Raw genomic sequence first — 14758 nt, forward strand, 5'->3', positions numbered from 1 at the left:
AGTAGAAACTCAATAATTATTTATTGAATCAATAGAAAAAAAATGTATCAATGCTCTCTTCTGAGCCAAAAAGAAAAAAAGAAAAAATTTATATCTTCAATAACATAATTGTTTGCCAAATTGAAACCTCATCAACTTGGACTAGTTAGATTAGTTGAATTGAAGCTGTATATGGAAAATAAAAGACAGATAGCTGGATGGGATTGTACTATAGGTGGTCATGAAATCTCTACTCGTTTAAAATTACTAAGGTAGGCAATAGGATCTGTGGTTGTGTAAATTCACAGGACTGACCTTGGATTTGGCTGAGTTTTTTAAAGAATAGGGTCTATACACAGTCAAGCTAAACATAAAATTGAGGCCTAATCTATACTGGTAGAATTTGTGTTTAAAAGAATGATTAAGGGAGGTAAGTCTGACTGTAATGTACAAGGCAGATTAAAAGGAAAGGTAGGCAGACCATCAAGAAATGTGGTGCAGTGACCCCCAATGTGGGATAAGAAAGTATATTGGCAATAGCAATGAACAGGTAGGTTCACAACAGAATGGGGAATTAATAGGATTTAGTTCCATATTGGGCCAGAGAAAGAAAATGATGTATAGAAGACAATTCCTAGGTAGGGTGGAAAGGCAGTGTGGAATAGTGGTTAGAAGTTCAGTCTTTAGGCTGGGTGCGGTGGCTCATGCCTGTAATCCTAGCACTTTGAAAGGCTGAGGCAGGTGGATTACTTGAGGTCAGGAATTCAAGACCAGCCTAGCAAACATGGTGAAACCTCATCTCTACTGAAAATACAAAAAATTAGCCGGGCATGGCAGTACAGGTCTGTAATCCCAGCTACTCAAGAGGCTGAGGCGGGAGAATCGCTTGAACTTGGGAGATAGAGATTGCAGTGAGCCGAGATTGCACCACTGCACTCCAGCCTGGGTGACAGAGTGACACTTTGCCTCAAAATGAAAAAAAAAGTTCAGTCTTTAAATCCAAGCAAAATCAGGTTTGAATCCCACATCTACTACTTACTATCTACATGACTTTGGGAAAGATGTTTAATCTCTCCAAGCCTAGTTTCTTCTGTAAAATAGTAGTTATGAGAAATCAATGAATGATTAATGCATGTAAAATGTTTATTATTGTGCCTGGAAGGACATGCATACTTACTGAAGGTTAGTGATCGTCATATTCCCTCCCCTCCACTTACCTGTCAAAGAGTGTCCAAAAGGAAGATGTTGCTTTTTTCCCATAGCAAGGTGACCATTCGCTATCCAAATAGTCTAAACCAAAAAGAATGTTTAAGTGTGTTTCAGTGGTTACTTTGGTCGCAGCCGCTAGTCATGAAACCTCTCATGCAGATAACTCAGGCTGACCTAGCTGACATATAATAATCACTGTTGACAAGAATGATACTAGGTTCGTGTCATAGCATGATTTATTTGTACTTGGTGGGAAACTGTAACTGCCAAATTGCTTTCTTTTTGGAAGCCACAAATGAAAACCTTAAATTCACCTCCTCATATTCAGGAAAAAACAAAACAAATCCAATAGTAAAACCATGTTGGGAGTTGAAGTTGATCAACATTGTTATTGTTATCAAGGATCCTGGCATAAGTGCACTACATCACATTGCCAGCCGTGGCAAGTAACAATACTTTTTCAAGAGTCTAGATTGATACCTACATTGGCATTTCCTTAAAAATCCTTCACTACTCCCAGCACTGACCAAAGTGCATGTTTTCCCTTTGTTTACTACTGATACCACCTCTAATCTCTCACATACACACATTCATCCATGTATGCATACACACACACACACAGAGTAACTGCTCCTGATGTAAAAAATATATAGCTCTGTCCGTTTGTGAAATTTTGCCTCCTGTTTTTGATTAACTGAAAGGGGTCAAGACAAAGTTTTGATAAATGGCAGAAGGCAGATCATGCAGAAACGTGTTATTCTGGCCAAGGAATGGCCTCAATTTGAGAATGTAAGATAAGAAACAGGAAATGAAAAAAACAGAATAAAAATCTCCCCCAATTGTAGAGTATATTAATAGTCAATAACTTTCTGGAGATCATTTCTCTTTCAACAAACAGGAATAGGCTCTTGGTGACTTCATAGCTAGCTGGGTATTGCTTTTCATGTGATGCATGACCAAGATCCACACAAATTGGGAATGAAGCTAAATGAGCTATATTTTCCCAGTGACTGGCAATTCATTTTCTTTCCTTCTCTATTCCTTTCTTCTTTCTTTCCCCCTTCCTTCCTTCCTTCCTTTTCCTTTTCTTCCCTTCCCCTTCCCTTCCCTCCCTCCTTCCTTTCCTCTCTTCCTTTTTTCCTTTCTTCCTTCCTTCCTTTCTTCCTCTTTCTTCTCCTTAATTTTTTTTTTGAGATGGAGTCTCACTGTCACCCAAGCTGGAGTGCAGTGGTGCAGTCTTGGCTAACTGCGACCTTGGCCTCCCAGTCTCAAGCGATTCTCGTGCCTCAACCTCCTGAGTAGCTGGGACTACAGGCGCTCACCACCACACCCAGCTAATTTTTTTTCTTTTTTTTTTTCATTTTAGTAGAGACAGGTTTCACCCTGTTGCCCAGGACGGTCTCGAACTCCTGAGCTCAGGCAATCTGCCCGCCTTGGCCTCCCAAAGTGCTAGGATTACAGGTGTGAGCCACCATGCCTGACTCTTCTCTTTAAATTAATAGAATGTTTAGATCTCCACAGAGAATAATTTGTCAATTACATTCTTTTATTTATGCATTTATGTACTCAACATTTATTTTAAAATGCCTATTACATTTTAGATGACTAAAACACACTTTTCTTTTTCTCTCTTTCTGTTTTCCTTATGAGTAAGGGATATAGAAAGAAAGGACCATAGAAGTGTAACTACTTGAAGAAATGGAAGAATGTTATAATAAAGTTAGCAGGAATCCCCTGGGAAGCCCCATATTTCACTTTAAGTGAGGCAACTTTTAATGCTGGTGGCCCTGGACAGTTCTAGCAAATGCTTATAGCCCTAGGGTAATGATTAATAGGGCTCCCAGTCACTCCCCAAGAGTGTTCCAGTTTGGACAATAAATTATATAGTTTTCATATATAATTTCAATTTGGAAAATCTAGGATCTATGTTAGGGCAAACATTTGCTACGCTTCACGTCTCTCACAGGTAAGAGTGTTTCCATGCCACAACCCCAGATGAAAAAAGTCTCAGAGAAATTTACTTCTGACTTCTCTCTGCCCGGCTTCTTCAAATGGGAAGAGCACTGATTGATCAGATTGCCAAAGTTGGGATGAGGAACTGAGCTTGCTCAACTGCCTTTTCCGGGTTTTTCTCATGTAGCTCTGGCTGCCGACACCTATGGCACACTCTGGTCTGCTGGTCACTATGTGGAGCCTATGGTTGTCGTTCTCTTTCAGTGCCTGGCTGGATACATCTGACCAATTTGTCTAGGGGCAGATATTGATAAACCCATTAGGCTTCAGATCTGACATTGCATTTTTCAATCAGCTTGATCAGTAATCTATTGACATTTTGATCTTCATTTGTTCACCTCCTATGTCTCCGCATTTGCTTCCAAATTTGGGTGGAAATGTTTACTGAACTCCAAACCTCAATGTCTTGGTGGCTTGGCTAGGAACCTGAAACAGAGGTACAAGACTTGACCTTGGGGATCAAAATAAAATGGAGATTGATGCTTCTAGTCTGATAAGGGCCAGAAGAATACATTTAAGTAGTTAATTCTGTTTTGTTTTTGTTTTTGAGACAGGGTCTCTCTCAATCACCCAGCCTGGAGTTCAGTGGCATGATCATGGCTCACTGCAGCCTTGAACTCCTGGACTCAAGAGATCTTTCTACTTCAGACTCCCACGTAGCTGAAACTACAGGCACATGCTGCCATACTCAGGTAATTATTTCATAGTTTTGTATGGACAGGCATCTCACTTTGTTGCCCAAGTTGGTCTTAAACTCCTGGCCTCAAGCAGTTCTCCCTCCTCGGCCTCCCAAAGTGCTGGGATTACAGGTGTGAGCCACTATACCGGTCTTTGGCTTTAGTGTGAGGGGCTGAAGCTTGTCTTAAACTACAGAGACACAGCTTGACCTACTACTCCAGATGGGTTAAGGCAAGAATTACTTAATCAAAATGTTTTTGAACCCAATATAGGCTCAATGGAAAACAGGCAGAGAATCAGTATAAGATATTTCAGACATTCCGCCAAGATAGTGTAGTAAAGTTTACTCTCCATCGTGTGGTGAGTTTTTTAGGCATGCTTTGCCTGTGCAGAGAAGATCTGAAATTTCTTTCAGTAGGGATGCAAATGATTCAATTAAGGGAGATATCTAAAGCCACATTATCTTATGAGCATCACCAGAAATAAAGCTCTTATTTTTATCTTCACTTGTATGCCTCTATTGATTTAAGGTCAGAATAAATAAATATCATTTATTGACTTTCCTTTTTCATTCTTAGTAATTCAATCATCTAAATAGATACACCAGAAGTCTATCATTTCTAGGACAAAAAGAATTCGTTGTAGGATTTAAAAGATTCATGGAAAAGTGCCTTCCATCTCACAGAGTTTCTAGTCATCTTCTCAGTGTCTCACTAATTATGAAAGAACAGATGAGGGTCACTAATATGTGCAAAAAATTAGCATAAAAAGGACAGGGTCTAACCAAGCAACTGAAGCTCAGAAGAAGGGAGAAAATAAAGGAATAGGAAACAAAAAATGGATTTTAAAAAATTCATTAAAGTACACAAAGACAAAAGACAAGACATCGCAGTCATAAAAAAAGAACAGAAAGCTGTAGAAAAAGGAACTGTTAAAAACAACAACAACAACAAAGAAAATGCCCCTGGAAATTAAAACAATTGTAGCAAAAATGAAAAACTCAATGAAAGAATTGGAGTTGGATTAGAGACTGAGAAAATCTACCAGAAAAAAAAAAAATGAATGTAAAGCTGGAGGAATGGAAAATAAGAGACAGATGATGAAAAGTTTAGATCAGTCCAGGAGGTTCAACATCTTCAGAGTGGAAGTTCCAGAAAGAGAAAGTGAAAAAAATATAGAGAAGAAAATTATAAAATAAATAACTCAAGGAAGTTCCCCAGAAGAACACAAGTTTACAGATTAAAAGAACCTAAAGAGTGACTAAGCCAAATTAAACCCACCCACACACACACACACACACACACACACACACATACACACACACACACAAAGGCATATCACTGTAAAATTTCAGAACACTGGTCCTAAAAGCACCCAGAGAGAAGAAAAACATATGAACTCACAAATTTTATATAAAAGACAGCATATCAAACTTATATCAAATTTCACAAAACAACTCTAGGAGCTAGCAAAAAATGATGCAATTCCTTAAAAACTCTGAAAAAGAATGATTTCTTTCTTTTTTTTTTTTTGGAGACAGAGTCTTGCTCTGTCACCCAGGCTGGAGTGCAGTGGCTCAATTCCGGTTCACCGCAACCTCTGCCTCCTGAGTTCAAGCGATTCTTGTACCTCAGTCTCCCAAGTAGCTGGGACTACAGATGTGTGCTACCATGACTGGCTAAATTTTTGTATTTTTTGTAGAGACAGAGTTTCACCATGTTGGCCAGGCTGGTCTCAAACTCCTGGCGTCAAGTGATCCTCCCAAAGCGCTGGGATTAAAACAAACTTGAGCCACCATGCCTGGCCCCAAAAAAGAATGATTTGTAACTTAGAATTGTGTATGCTGTCAAAATGTTAATCAAGTATGAAAATAAAGACATTTTTACACATAAAATATCTAAATAGCCGGGTGTGGTGGCGGGTGCCTATAATCCTAGCTACTGGGGAGGCTGAGGCAGGAGAATCACTTGAACCTGGGAAGCAAAGAGGTTGCAGTGAGCCGAGATCATGCCATTGCACTCCAGCCTGGGCAACAAGAGCAGAACTCTGTCTCAGGAAAAAAAAAAAGTTCTAAAAAATATTTACCTCCCACCATCATTTCTCAGGAAATGAATATGAACTCCTTTAAGATGTGTGAGTAAACCAAGAAAGAAGATGACATGGGATCCAGGAAATGGGATGATGATGCACTCGGAACGGCAACTAAGGACATTCCAAGAATGATGGGAAATTCCAGGGTGATTGTACAGCAGGCCTTGGAGCTACTAGTCCAGATTGGAGTAATAGGACAAACTGCTCCAAAAGGATGTCTTAAAAAAAAAATTCAAAAAGGAAAAAGAAAGAAAGAAAAAAGAAATTGAGAAATGTGTTTAAAATTATTGAAAGGAGATTTATTCTGCTGGCAGAGAGTTAGGGGATAGATTAATGATACAAAGAACACTAAGCAAATGAAAAGAATGAGGCACGTATTATCTCCAAGGAAAATAAAAAACTGTACAAATAGCATATTCCATGGCTCATCTGTGCATACGAATATTGATTTAACCAAAACCTATGATATATTTATAGTGGTAAGAAGGAAGGTGGAGGGGGAAGAAGAAATGTTGAAGAGAGGAAATACTTTGAGCACAATAAATCTTCATTTTCCAAATAAGAAACCCTGTAGAGAATATCCAAAAACTATTAAATATAAATCAGTAGTATAGGGAAATAGATGAAATATGAAAACAAATACCAGGAAAAATAGCTAAAATAGATTAAAATGCTTTTATCTGAAGACTGAAACTCAAACTTAGGAAGGAGTGAGGTAGGGGAATGCTGGTTTTCATTGTAAGCAATGTAGAACTACTTAACTTTTAAAACTGTGCATATGCATACATTTAATAAAAATACAAACTAAATTTAAAAGTCTACTTTTCTGGATCAAAGCCTGACTTGCTTTACAAGAGACTGGTTTTCATCCAATTTATCAAGTATTCCCTAAACACTTCTCCCTCTAAAATATGTCAGCACTGCTTAATAAGAAATGAACAAAAAATGGCTAATTTCATTCAATCATTTATTCAACAAATATTTATAGAAAGTTCTAGGCATCTGGGATATATGGGTGAACAAAACAGAAAAAGCCCTAATCCTTTCAGAATTATATTCTCATAGGGTAATAGACAATAAATATTCACCTAAAAGATAGATACAGTACGTAGAATTTCATAAAGTAGGACTGAGTAAAGGGATCACCCATGCCACTGGGATAGAAGAGTGACAATTTTAAATAGAGTGGTCAGGGGGCTGGGAACAGTGGCTCACACCTGTAATCCCAGCACTTTGGGAGGCCAAGGCAGGCGGATCACCTGAGGTCAGGAGTTTGAGACCAGCCTGGCCAACATGGCAAAACCCCATCTCTATTAAAAATTCAAAAATTAGCCAGGCATGGTGGCACACACCTGTACTACCAGCTACTTGGGAGGCTGAGGAGGGAGGATCATTTGAACCCAGAAGGCGGAGCTTGCAGTGAGCTGAGATTGCGCCACTGCTCTCCAGCCTGGGTGACACAGCAAGACTCCGTCCCCCAAAAAAAAAAAAGAAAATAGAGTGGTCAGGGGCTGGGCACAGTGGCTCACATCTGTAATTCCAAACCCTTTGGGAGGCAGAGCCAGGCAGATGAATTGAGCCCAGGAGTTGGAGACCAGCCTGGGCACACATGGCAAAACTCCATTTCTACAAAAAAACACAAAAATTAGCCGGGCATGCTGGCACATGCCTGTGATCCCACCTACTCATGAGGCTGAGGTGGGAGGATCACTTGGATCCGGGAGGTCGAGGCTTCGGTGAGCCATGATTGTGCCATGCATTCCAGCCTGGGCGACAGAGTGAGACTCTGTCTCAAAAATAATAATAATAATAAAAATAAATAATAAATAAATAAATAAATAGAGTGGTCAGAACAGATCTCACTGAAAAGGTGATAACTGAGCAAAAGCAAGAAGGCAGTGAGGAAATTAATCCAACAAGGGCTATTCTAGGCACATGAAAGGAACAGCACAACAGCAGGAAGGTAGGATCACGCGGGTGTTCTGGAAACACCAAGGTCAACGTGATGAAAGGTGGTCAGAGACTAATGCAGGCGGGAGGAGATGGCAGGCCTGGGGAAGGTGGTGGGCATTTGGATTCAGGGTGCAGAATCCTGAGAATAGTTAGGAGTCTGTGCAGACACAGGACGGCCTACACCAGGGGGCAGAATTGGAATTCCTGAGAAGTGGTCAGATTCTGGATCTATGTTAAAGGTAGGGCAGACAGGAGATACCTTTGGACCAGGTATGGAGTGAGAGGGGGAAAAAAGAGTCATGGATGACTCCAAAGTTTTTGTGCTGAAGAGTGAAGTTGTATCCACTGGGATGGGAAACAACAGGTTGCACAGGCTGGGGAGACGATCAGGTCAGGGTTAGATATAGACAGTTTCCATGTCCAAGCTTAGTTAAAAGAGGGTGAGGTGCTCTGGGAGCCGATGAAGAAAGAGTTGGGGAAGAGAAAGTGATCAACTGTGTCAAATGCTGCTGAGAGATCAAGGGAAGGCAGATGAGCCAACAAGGAGGTTATGGGAGATTTTAAAAGAGCAGTTTCATGAGAGGGATGAAGGGAAATTCCACAGTGGGGTGAATTTAAATTAATATGTTCAGATGCAGTGGCTCATGCCTGTAATCCCACCACTTTGGAAGGGTGAGGCTAGAGGATTGCCTGAGGCCAGGAGTTCACGACCAGCCTGGGCAACATGGCAAGATCCTGTCTCTACAAAAAAAAAATTTTTTTTTTCAGTTAACCAGGCATGGCGACATATACCTGTTGTCCCAGCTATTTGGAAGGCTGAGGCGGGAGGATCACTTGAGGCCAGGAGTTCTTGACCAGCCTGGGCAACATAGTGATACCCTGAAAACTCATCTCTACAAAAATGTTTAAAAATTAGCCAGGTGTAGTAACCCAAGCCTGTAGTCCCAGCTACATGGGAGGATGAGGTGGGAGGATTGCTTGAGCCCAGGAGTTTGAGGCTGCAGTGAGCTACAATTACGCTACTGCACTCCAGCCTGGGTGACAGAGTGAGACTCTGACTCTAAACAAAAAATAAAAAAGAAAATGGGAAGAGAAGATGTGGAGATACACAGAGATCACTGTTTTCAGGATTTTTGCCTCAATGGGGAGCAAAGTAATGGGCTGGGTGCTGGCCAGGAAAATCATGTTAAGAAGAGAGTTTTCTTTCGTTGGGAGAAACAGTAACACTGTGGTTTGCTGATGGTGATGTGTGGTATAGAATTAAAATATTTGATGATGCAGGAGAGAGAGGAGAGCTTTCCTAAAGCAGTGTTCGGAGTGGTCTAGCACACAGTGGAGGGATGTGGTTTTGGCAGGAGTGTGAAGAGCTCACCTGTGCTAATGGGAGGAAAAGCAGAGTGTGGAGAGCAGGTGCTGGGCGGTGGGAGATGTAGTGCCAGGCAGGTTTGGAAATCTCCTCTAATAGCTTCCCTCTGATTCAAGAAGCAGGATGCAGGAAGCAAACTGGGCGCGGTGGCTCACGCCTGTAATCCCAGCACTTTGGGAGGCCAAGGCAGGAGGATCACCTGAGGTCAGGAGTTCAAGACCAGCCTGACCAACATGGTAAAAACCCCTTCTCTACTAAAAATACAAAAATTAGCCAGGCATGGTGGCAGGTGCCTGTAATCCCAGCTACTTGGGAGGCTGAGGCAGGAGAATCTCTTGAACCCGAGAGACGGAGACCGCAGTCAGCCAAGATCAGGTCATCACACTCCAGCCTGGGGGACAGAGCAAGGCTCTGTCTCAAAAAAAAAAAAAAAAAAAAAAACACCAGAAGCAGGGAGGGGAACAACACACATTGGGGCCTCTCAGGCGGGCTGGGGGAGAGAGCATCAGGGCTTAACACCCCGGGGATGGGTTGATAGGTGCAGGAAACCACTATGGTACACGTTTACCTGTGTAATAAACTTGCAGGTCCTGCACACGTAGCCCAGAAGGTAAAGCAGGAAGCAAGGTTATTAGCTAAGAGTGAAGATATCTGAGGTGGTGTTGAAGGTTTGAAGGGAGAATGGGTGTGAAATAAGCACACAGAAGAGGGAGAGGGTGAACGAACAGACTAGAGGAAGACAGCATAACGGGTGATCATTTGTAAGACCCAGTTGAACTTCATGGTCACCCCCTGCCTTAGTTTGTTCAGGCTGCTATCACAAAACGCCATAAACTGAGTGGCAGCAGCAGAAATTTATTTCTCACAGTTCTAGAGGCTGAGAAGTTCAAGATAAAGTTGCCAGCAGATTCAGTGCCTGGTGAAGGCTGATTCCTCAAAAATGGCACCTTCTGTGTCCTCACATGATGGAAGGAACTGGCTAGCTCTAGTCTCTTTTATAACGGCACTCATCACATTCATGAGGGCTCTGCCCTCATGACCTAATCACATCCCGAAGGCCCCACCTCCTAATATCATCACTTTGGCAGTTAGAATTTCAGCATATGAATTTGTGGGGGAGACAAACGTTCAAATCATAGTACTGCTCTTCCCATCCATCATATCCTGTTTTGTACATTTGTGACCTGTTTTAAGTGTCAACAAGGAAGCAAGGCCAGGTGCTGTGGCTCATGTCTGCAATCCCAACACTTTGGGAGGCCAAGGTAGGTGGATTGCTTGAGGCCAGGAGTTCAAGACCAGCCTGGGCAACATAGTGAGACCTCACCTCTACAACTGAAAAATCTAGCCAGGTGTGGTGGTACACACCTGTGGTCCTAGCTACTCAAGAGGCTAGGCAGAAGGATCACTTGAGCCCAGGAGTTCCAGGCTGCAGTGAGCTGTGATTGCGCCACTGTCCTCCAACCTGGACAATAGCATAAGACCCTGTTTCAGAACAAACACACACACACACACACACACACACACACACAAGCAAGAAGAGAAAAAACCTGAATTCAGTTTGAAGCAGTCTCCAAATTCCTATGATTTGATGATGAGAAACACAATAAAATGGATTTCAACACGCTCCTCATCATTTTTACATCCTCAGTCATAAAAGAAGCAGGGCCCACCCCTCCCGTCAGGGGCATAGAAAAATCAAACCAGCATTTCCGTGAAGTCTTCTGAATTCTTTTTTTTTTTTTTTTTTCAATTTTGAGAGAGTCTTGCTCTGTCACCCAGGCTGGAGTGCAGTGGTGAGATCTTGGCTCACTGCAACCTCTGCCTCCAGGGTTCAAGCGATTCTCCTGCCTCAGGCTCCTGAATAGCTGGGATTACAGGCGCCCGCCACCACGCCTGGCTAATTTTTGTATTTTAAGTAGCGATGGGGTTTCACCATGTTGGCCAGGCTGATCTCGAAGTCCTGACCTCAACTGATCCACCCACCTTGGCCTCCCAAACTCTCGGGATTACAGGCATGAGCCACCACGCTCACCTAAATTATTTTAGTCAAGAGTACTAACTAGAGAAAGAGGAGACGGGAAGGGAGAAACTCCTTCCACAGTGTCAGTTAAATATTGGAAGGAATGATAAATTTAGAAAATTGCCATTTTGCATTCCCCTGTATTGATTCAGGCAAAGATCAACAATGCACAGTAAAACCATCGGGGGAAAGACTATGGAGAACAAGTTATTCACACAGACTCAAAGCAACACTCACATATCACTTACAATTTACAAAGGAAAAGCCTGTCTTTACCTTTGGAGAGATTTGGTGGACATCGCCTTGGGAAAGTGATCAGACTTAGCATCCACATTATAAACCCCAGATGGGATGTAGCAAGAAGTATACAAGCGTACCAATGTGGCATTCTTGGCAAAATTGTCTGACTTGAATCTAATCATAAGGAAACAATCAGACAATTTCAGAATATTGGGACAGCCTACAAGACCAGTTGGCCTGGATTTTTCAAAAACAGTCAATATTTTGAAAGAAAATAAAAAGTGGGAGGATGGTTCTTGATTGGAAGAGACTCCAGAGACTCAATACCAATGCAGAGAACCTGGATTTGCATCTTGGAGCAGAAAATAGAAGAGGTATAAAAAGACATTTTGGAGGCATCTGGGGAAATGTGGATGTGGATTGTAGATTATTAGATGATAGTGTGGAATTAATATTTATTTTTATAGGAGTAATATTTATATCATGTTTCTGTAAGATGCTGCCTTCTTTTCAGGAGATGTTGGCTGAAGTACTTACAGGTAAAGTGTTACATTGTCAGCACCTTATTTTCAAATGTTTAAACCAAAAAAAAGAAAGTGGGGTATGTGTGTGTGTGTGTTTGTGTGTATGTGTGTGTGTGTGAAGTATATGCATGGGTATATATGAAGAGAGAACAATAAAGCAAATGTAACCAAATGTTAATACCTGGTGAATCTAGATGAAGGGTATATGTGTGTTCAACTTTTCTGTCAATTTGAAATTTTTCCTTCCAACTCTTAGGGAAATGGGGCAAAGAAATTTAAAATTTTAAATAAAAAAATGTTTAAAGCAAAAATTTCCAATAAAAGTTAGATTTTTAAAAAGCGCCCTATCTGTGGCAAGTTGCTGAAAGTACCTTGAATGCAAGACAGTGAATAGGAGACCAGGGTCATATGAATCCCAAGTTTTCTTTTTTGGAAGCAGTGATTGCTACATTGTTTTCCATTCCCAAAACTTTCCTAAATCTCGGCATAACAAATAGTTCTGCAGGATTTCCAAAACTGCCTAACTGTTTCCATGTTTGGGGCAATTTTTTTCTGGGTACCAAAACAAAAAATAAATTTTCCCTGCCCTTCTGAGAGAGCATGAGGATATTAGCTTTCCGTGGCTTAGTGGGGATTTTCCCACTAGAAATCAGGATGCCCTGATTTCTAGTTTCCCCCAGTATAAACTCAGAACATGACTCATAACAGAGAGTATTGCCAATTGTGTGACTGGAGGGCTAGCAGCGCCATAGAGGAAAATGCAGCTTACCCTTCTAAAATTCTTCCCTTAGAACTCAAAACTCACTGAAATGCTGAGCCCAGTTTAAAGTCATGCAATATAAGAGGCTGTGAAAAACTTGGACAAGGCTCTAAACTCACGAAAACGACTTCAGGATTAAAGGCTTGGAGGACAAGTTTTCTGAGGAAGGTCAAAGAGAATGAATGGGCTGTTTTGCTAGGAGATGAGCAACTATGTGGCAATTTAATGCTGGTTCTTCAGATGTACCAAGAGAATGGCAACCAGATGCTCCCTGCTGCCATGAGAACAGGAAAAGCAGAAACTGGATTGCCTTAATGAAGGAATTCATTCTGGGAAGGTTGTTGAAAAGAGGTTGGGCATTATCAGAAGGACCATTCTAGAGAACTAGACCCACTCTCAAAATGCTCCAAAACTTGATTGCAAATTAGTTGCTTTTTGTTTTGTTTTGTTTTTTTGTTTTGTTTTGTTTTGAGACAGTGTCTTGCTCTATCCCCCAGGCTGGAGTGCAGTGGAGCAATTACAGCTCACTGCAGCCTCAAACTCTTGGGCTCAAGTCATCCTCCCACCTCAGCCTCCCAAGTAGCTGAGACTACCACCATGAGCCACTAAGCCTGGCTTCAAATAAGCCAAAAAAAAAAAAAAAAAATTAAAGCAATTTGTGCTATGAAAATGTTAATTAACCCAGAAAATTCCTAGTCTAAATGCCAACTTAATCAGTAGATCCTTCTTTCATCTATCCATTTTTTTTTCTTCTTCTTTTTGTAACCTACCTACCACAGAAATGGGATGCCAAGGTCTTCCTTCAGGGATACAAACATTTCCTCATCACACGAATCTCTTGATCACAATCATGTGGCAGAAAGCTTGTTCTGAAGCATTGTTGAGGGCCTTTCAACCTGTAAATTATAGGAATGTATTATTTAATGTGTTTGGCCTGATGGCTTCATCTTCCCAATTATGTTTATTTTGATAAGCATGCTAATTGGTCTGGGGTAAGAGGGTGAAGGTGGAAATTAGGATTATAGTTAAAATATGCCTGGGGGAGGAGAGCCTCTTGTGAGTAAGCATCTTCTAATCGTAATTCACATGAATTGCACACGAAGCTCATCAAGATTTGGCGCCACCGCAGATCTGAAATTAGCTCCATTCTTCCTTCATCATTTTGCCTTCTACCCTGTCGGAGAAAAGTTACCGCTTTCCTTCTTCCAAGGGAGCATCTCTGCTCCTAACATGGCAGAAAAAAAGAAAACGTGACTGAGAAACTGGTAAAAAGACTGAGGCTGAATGAGATTTTGTCTCAGAAGAGTTTTAAATGGAGAGATCCCATAGTCAAAGCGATGCGACTTTCTGTGAACAGTGGGACAAAGTACAAATGTGTTCCTCGCAGGAAAGCAGATTTAGATCCTCCCAAGAGCTCAGCAATGACGTATGGTGCCAATTACTGTTGTTTGCTTTTTATTTTGGTTCATCTGTCTTTCTCTCGCTTACCCACACCCAACTTTGTCATTTATGCCAGGCTATCGCTTATGACAGTCACAGCTTTCCAAAGAACCCCCAATCCCTGCTAGTCCCTTTTCCAGCAAAACTGGAAACTAACAGGACTTGCTCAGTCTTCCTTGCAGTTTTATGTCATGTATGTCTGGGAGCTGAGTCCCTTCTGAGAATGAGAAGAAAACAATTCTCTGTGTAGTTATGTACTCTGGTATGGGCATTTATGTGGGGTTTGGGAAAGCCTCTAAAGCAATGAGGAAGGAAATCAGAAAAATCCCAGGCGTTGCATTTTGGTGGCCTTTGATCATTTGGGAGACGGCTCAGGGTCTGCTGTCTTCTCTTTCTATTGAGCTCAGAGCGCCATCTCTTGTCCTCCCAGGTAATTACAGGTGGCAATAGCTCTTGGAGCACTAAAGGATATTTCACTGGGCTCT

The sequence above is a fragment of the Theropithecus gelada genome, chromosome 18, assembly GCF_003255815.1.
Source record: "Theropithecus gelada isolate Dixy chromosome 18, Tgel_1.0, whole genome shotgun sequence".
Lineage (NCBI taxonomy): Eukaryota > Metazoa > Chordata > Mammalia > Primates > Cercopithecidae > Theropithecus > Theropithecus gelada.